Genomic DNA, 6,237 nt, shown 5'->3' with positions numbered 1-6,237 from the left:
CTGGGCAATTCAGGATTGTGTAAAACTTTCACACCTAGGATATGACTGAGGGGAACCAAAGACCGTAAGAGTGATGTAGATATCTGGCAAGAGTCAGCTAAAAGACAGCTGACACCAGATATGAGGGGACAGGAAAAGCTAAAGGTAGCTGACACCAAACACCCTGCACCCCTGAGGCTAGCAGTGATGAGACACCAGAAGCCTATTTCTGGCAGAATGCCACTTTCCTGTGGGTTCTGTGTTAGCCTTGAGGGCAGGGGTGAGTACCTTTACCGTCACCTTTAGACTTTGCCTCTTGGCTTTGCCAACAGGCCTGTGCAGGCTGTTGTGTGCCTACCTGTAGCTGTGTGTGTGTGCCTGTGTGGTCTACCTGTGGCCCCTGGCCTCCTGCAGTTAAACACAAGTGGATTCTTCCTGTCTTTTGATAAAGGAAACCCAGGCAATGGACAGTTCAAAAACAAAAATGGATTCTTGTTTGCTTGCTTACTTTTTGCTCTTGTCTTGATCTGGGCCTTTTAAAATCCAGAAAAGCTAAGTAAGAAAGCAAGCTATATTGTTAAAATTCACATGAAAGGTGTCCCTAGGGCCAGTGAGATGGCACAGGCAAAAGAGCTTATTGCTAAGCCTGCCTGCCTGAGTTCAGTTCCTGGATCCAACATGGTAGAAGAGAATTGACTTTTGTAAATTGTCCTCTAATCATATATGACATGCCAGATCCTCTCTCTCTCTCTCTCTCTCTCTCTCTCTCTCTCTCCCCCATCAGTGTGTGTGTGTGTGTGTGTGTGTCTGTTACACACACAGTAAATAAATGTAAAATAATTTGAGGGTAAGGGGAGGGCTCAGGTGCTATATTCCTTGCCACACAAACATGAGGATCTGAATTTAAACCCTCTACTCACACCCACAGAAAAGTTGGCATGGCAGCACTTGAATTCCAGTGCAGGGGAGACAGAAATAAGAGGGTTTCTGATGAGTGAGGTCCTGGTTCAGTAAGAGACCCTGCCTCAAAAAATAAGATAAAAAGCTGGATGGTTGTGGTGCACTCCTGTAATCTCAGCACTTGGGAGGCAGAGGTGGATGGATCTTTGTGAGTTTGAGGCTAGCCTGGTCTACGGAGCAACAGTCAAAACTACACAGAGAAACCCTCTCTCAGAAAGTAAAAACAAAACAAAACAAAAAAATGATAAAAAAAATTTTATTGAGAAAGAGAGCTAACAGTGACCTCTGGCCTCCAAGCACTTGCACACACTAGCGTATTCACATTCATACACACACACAACAATTCCTCAGGCTAACGGATGGAACAGGGAGGTACTCACTTGTGTAGTCCTTGACAAAGGTCGTGAGGCCACCAAATATAGGCAGATACTGATGTTTTGATTATAGCCTTCTTCAGGACTGTTCTGGAAGCAATGACATAACTGTGCCTGTGTCATTACCATCAGCATTAGTGATGTGCTATTCCAACACCAAAAAGGGGGACATTTAAAAGAGAGAGGAAAATCAAAAGATGTTTATAATGAGGAAATTAGATGCTGAAGGCATGACGGCAGGTCTGTCAATATTAGAAGGGAATTCTTAAAATAGCGCCAATTTTTCTTGTTAACGATGCCGAAAGGAAAGAGCAGCCATCCTTGTGGGGCATGATATTTTTGTATAAGGAATAAGTTGCCAGGAAGGTAACTGAAAAATTACAGACCATGGGGATTCGTTTATCAACTGCGTTGAACTGCGTTGCCTTGGGGAGAAAGACTTGCCTGAACTTTTCAAAACACTGAAGGGAGTTGAGATAACCTGAGCTCATTACTCGGGATTTTAAACCAAATGGACAGGACTTTTTCATAGGGTGTCAAAGGACTAAACACGAAGGTTCAGGTCAGATTTAGATCTTTACCCTCACTGAGCTCCAACATCGTCTTTGAGAAGTGAGGAAAGTCAAGGCAGGGACTCAGGAAGGAGCTGAAGCAGAGGCCACTGGGAAATTCTGCTTACCGGTTTGTTCTCTCTGGTTGTTGTTTTCTCATGCAACCCAGGATTTCCTTGCCCAGCTGTGGCACTGCCCACAGGGAGCTGGGTCCTCCCTCACCAACCATCATTCAAGTAAATGTCCCACTATCAACTGATGGGACTTGTTGGAAATAAAAAACTTCTGTACCACAAAGCTAACAATGAGCAGAGCACACAGACAGCCTGCAAAAAGCAGGAGAGTCTTTACCATGCGCACTTCAGACAAGGGGCTAATCCCAAGAATTAACAAATAACTGCAGGAACCGAGGAACTAAGACTGACAGTGAACAAATGGGCAAGTGACCTGAATGGACAGTTTTCACAAGAACAAAACACAAGTATTTAATAACTTAACTTTAAAAGTCTTTCAAATCCCTAGCCACCAGGGAAACACAAATTAGAAATACTTTGAGAATGCTGCTTCAGTGTTGGGGTTGTTCTGGAGCTACTATGTCTTCAAATGTTAATTGCTTACCCCCTCCAAAATATCCTTACTGCTCTATGAGCAAATTCACACATATCCAAACTGATGTTGTGTGAACCTTGCCTCCCAATTTATTTCTGATTAGCTAATAAAGTTGCCTACAGCCTGGGCTGGACAGAAGAAAGATAGGCGGAACGAGGTTCGTGGGCTTGTGGGCATGCAGAAGAACCACAAGGAGGAGAGAGGAAGGAAGAAGAAAGGAGCAGGTAGCCATGGGTTAGTGTGACCAGGAGCATGTGGCCAAGAGTAGCTTTTTCTAAAGACTGGCCTGATGCAGCAGAAGCAGCCCAAGTGGAAACTGTGTAAGCATTTATGTGGATTTAGGATGGGAAACAAACAAGGTAGCTTAAAGGGATTGAAATCTGCCCAGTCCTAGTGTTTTAAGGCTTATTATAAATCCAACAAGTTTCTGTGTCTTTTATTTATGAAATAGTGAATTAAGGAATAACTGCTGCCATAATAATTTCCTGCATTTAATTAATATATACAAAATAATTAATTCGTTGTATAGCCTCAGGCCAGGCAGAGATGCTGTCCTGCCCACCCTGGCCACAAATGTCAGGAAGGCTGTGGAAAGAAAGGACCCCTTGTTCACTGCCCTGACAGAAGAATGCAAATTAATACAGCCATTGTGGAAGTCAGTTTGGAGATTTCTCAAAACAGTAAAAATAGAACTGCCATAAGGCCCAACCACTTTTCTCCCAAGCATATTCCCAAAGAACTGCATGCTCTATCATAGAGATATTTGCAATCATGTGTTTATTGCTGGTTTATTCACTATAGCAAAAACTTGGGATTAATCTAGCTGTCCATCAACAAATGAAGAAAATTTTGTATACGTATATGTATGTGTATATATATATATATATATATATACATGTATGTGTGTATGAATACATGAATACTACTCACCTTCCCCCATTAAGTTAAAATTTTTACAGGATAAAGAATGGATTTAGAACCTTTGATGTTACGTGAGGTCACACACCATAAAAAGTAATAAACTGCATGTTCTCTCTCTGTGCACTAATATATGGATACGTATAAACAAATGACAAATGTACACATGGCGATAACATAACATACAGAAAGGAAAACAAGAAAGTGAAATATAAGAAGATAAGGAAGAAAAAAAAGAAGATAAGGAAGAACTGAATGAGACAACGGACACAAAGTTATAAAAGAGGAAATAAAGCTCATTGTTTTCCACTTCTTGTTTTTGTCATGGATAATTTGGGGATGGGGTAAGTGCATAAAATATCCAATACTGAAAGTATGAAATTTAGTGTATCGCCTCACAGCTTCTGTTTGCACATGAAATCCGCTCACTAAGTTTTGTAGACGTTGGGTCTGCCTACTTTTGATGTATAGCGTTCTTACTGACTTGCAAGTTTTTCTATAAAAAAGTTTATACACTTTTAAAGAAAAAAAAATGGCCCACACACTTGCCTCCAATACAATGTGCTGGAGGTTTTTTTCTCAGTTGGGGCTCCCTCTTCCCAGGAGGCCCTAGTTTGTGTCATAGTGACGTAGACCTGATCAGTGTATAGATAGAAGAAAACTGTGTTACCTCTTAGGATTGTTGGGAGGAGAGCTAGAGCATCTATCACACTGGCAGGCAAACAATGAGGCCAAATGTTACCAGTTCTCATTTTCTATAGAGGCTCTTTGTTTGCTTCTCCTTTGATTTTCCTCTTGGGGTAGAAGCTGTCTTTAGGTATCACCCACTTCGCTTCAGCTCTCTCTGTGGCCAAGGACGACCTTGAACTTCTGAATTCTGGTCTGCCTGCCTCTTCCTCCTGAGTGCTGGAGGTATACAAGCAGGTATCCCCATGTCCAGCTTTGTGATATGCACTAGATGGAACCTGGAGCCTCAGGCAAGCTAGGCAAGCACTGCACCCATCCAGTCACTTCCACACTCATTCTTTCTGCTCCAGCGATTTCGCAAGTCCCCTGCTCTTCCCTACACATGCCCTGTCTCACATCACACTTGAAAGCTTTCAAATGATGGATGGTGTCACTGTAGACATAAAACTGAATTTTTAACAGATGCCAAAACCTGTCTAACAACCAGCATGTGTGGGTTTCTTTTTCTTATATGGAATAACGTGTGAAGGCTATACACTTACTCCAAATGATAAATCTATTTTTTGAAATCATTCCAGGAGCTTCACTTTGGGTATTGCCTTCCATTCAGCCCAACCATTCTCCCCAGAAAAACTTTTCTTTATTTTGTAGGCATCTCTGGCTTTTTCCAAAACAGGTGCACTATGCTTGACAAATCCTTTCTCGGCTCAATATTTATTAACCATGAAAAGCTATCTTTAACTGAGTACATGCAAATAAAATAGGTACAGTCCTGATACTGTTACAACACAGAAGGGAGACAAACAGCATACAACAATACTTGACAAATACTGTGAAGTAATAACCATGACACGGTAACAGAATGTGACTGTTGGCAACACTCTATTTAGAGAGCAGAGCCTGACAGCCTCCTAAATCCACAGAGGAACAACTGAAGGGTTTTAAGCTGGGGAATGGCCATCCTGGATTTATAGTCTAATTCTCTCAGGCTGCCCTAATAAATGACAAGTGTCTGCAAGAAGTCAGCAAGTTCATCAGAGACATAGCACAAGGAATGGCCAACATCTGAAAAAGATGCCTGGGAATAGCACAGAAAAAAAAAAAAAAACAGACAGTTGAGAGATCATTTTGAAACAAAAAGGGTAAGATTAGAAGCTGAGGGTGAGCAGTGGGGAGGCAGACTCACCAGGAAGGCATGGGACTTCAATCTGAAGCCTCTTCTTATAGAGAAGGCCCATCCAAGGCTTAGATGAGGAGAACCTTTACTCTTAAGTTCATGACGCCATCGTGTTGCTGATATTTGCCAAGGTAATATCTGCACATTCAGAAGTCAGAGTCTTCAAATTGCGCAAGCATCAGACTCCTCAAACCCTCAGGCTGAGAAGATGGCTCAGTCAACAAAACAGGTATGAGGACCTGAATTTGGATCTCTAGAACCCATGTAGAAAGAAATGGGCATGACCACTTGCACCTGTATCCCAGTGTGGTGTGGTAGAAGCCAGGGTGTAAGGATCATGGAAACAGATAGACCATCCAGCCTGGCCTCCACAGAGAAGTTCCAGACCAATGGGAGGCCTTGTCTCCAACCAAAGGTGAAAAGAATTGTATCCAGGGTTGTTCTCTGACTTTCACATGTGCTCCGGGAATATGCATACCTATACACATATACATACATACATGCATGCGCACAGACACACACACTCAAAATCTTCCAGCTTGTGGCTTTGAGCTTTAACCATCAAGCAAGTTAAGAACTCCATTCATGGACCAAAGAAACAAACACTGCAGGGAAAACAGAAGATTGTTCTAGTTGTACAGCACTTTGGACAGCCATCAGCATTTAGGTCCATGAACAAGATCCTAAATGGCTTCTAGAACTTTCCAGATGTCAAGTCTGCTTTCAAAGAAGAGGGAACATCCACCCCTGGCCACATTCGCCTTCTAGTGAGTATCCTTAATTATCCTTTATAATCTAGAAAAACCCACAGACTCATCTGCTCAGGAAATGAACTTACTCCTGACAGCTTAATTCCCTCTAAGCCCAGAGCAGAGCTTCTCTCTCTTCTCAACACATGAGCAAAGGACAGAGCTGAAGATCTGTCTTTATCAACCTGGTAGTCTCAGCATTTTTATTCATGTACAGGTTTTGTAACGTTTGT

The sequence above is a fragment of the Meriones unguiculatus genome, chromosome 4 (assembly GCF_030254825.1).
Source record: "Meriones unguiculatus strain TT.TT164.6M chromosome 4, Bangor_MerUng_6.1, whole genome shotgun sequence".
Taxonomy (NCBI): Eukaryota; Metazoa; Chordata; class Mammalia; order Rodentia; family Muridae; genus Meriones; species Meriones unguiculatus.
The sequence above is the reverse complement of the archived record's forward strand: the minus strand, read 5'-3'. Positions refer to the sequence as shown.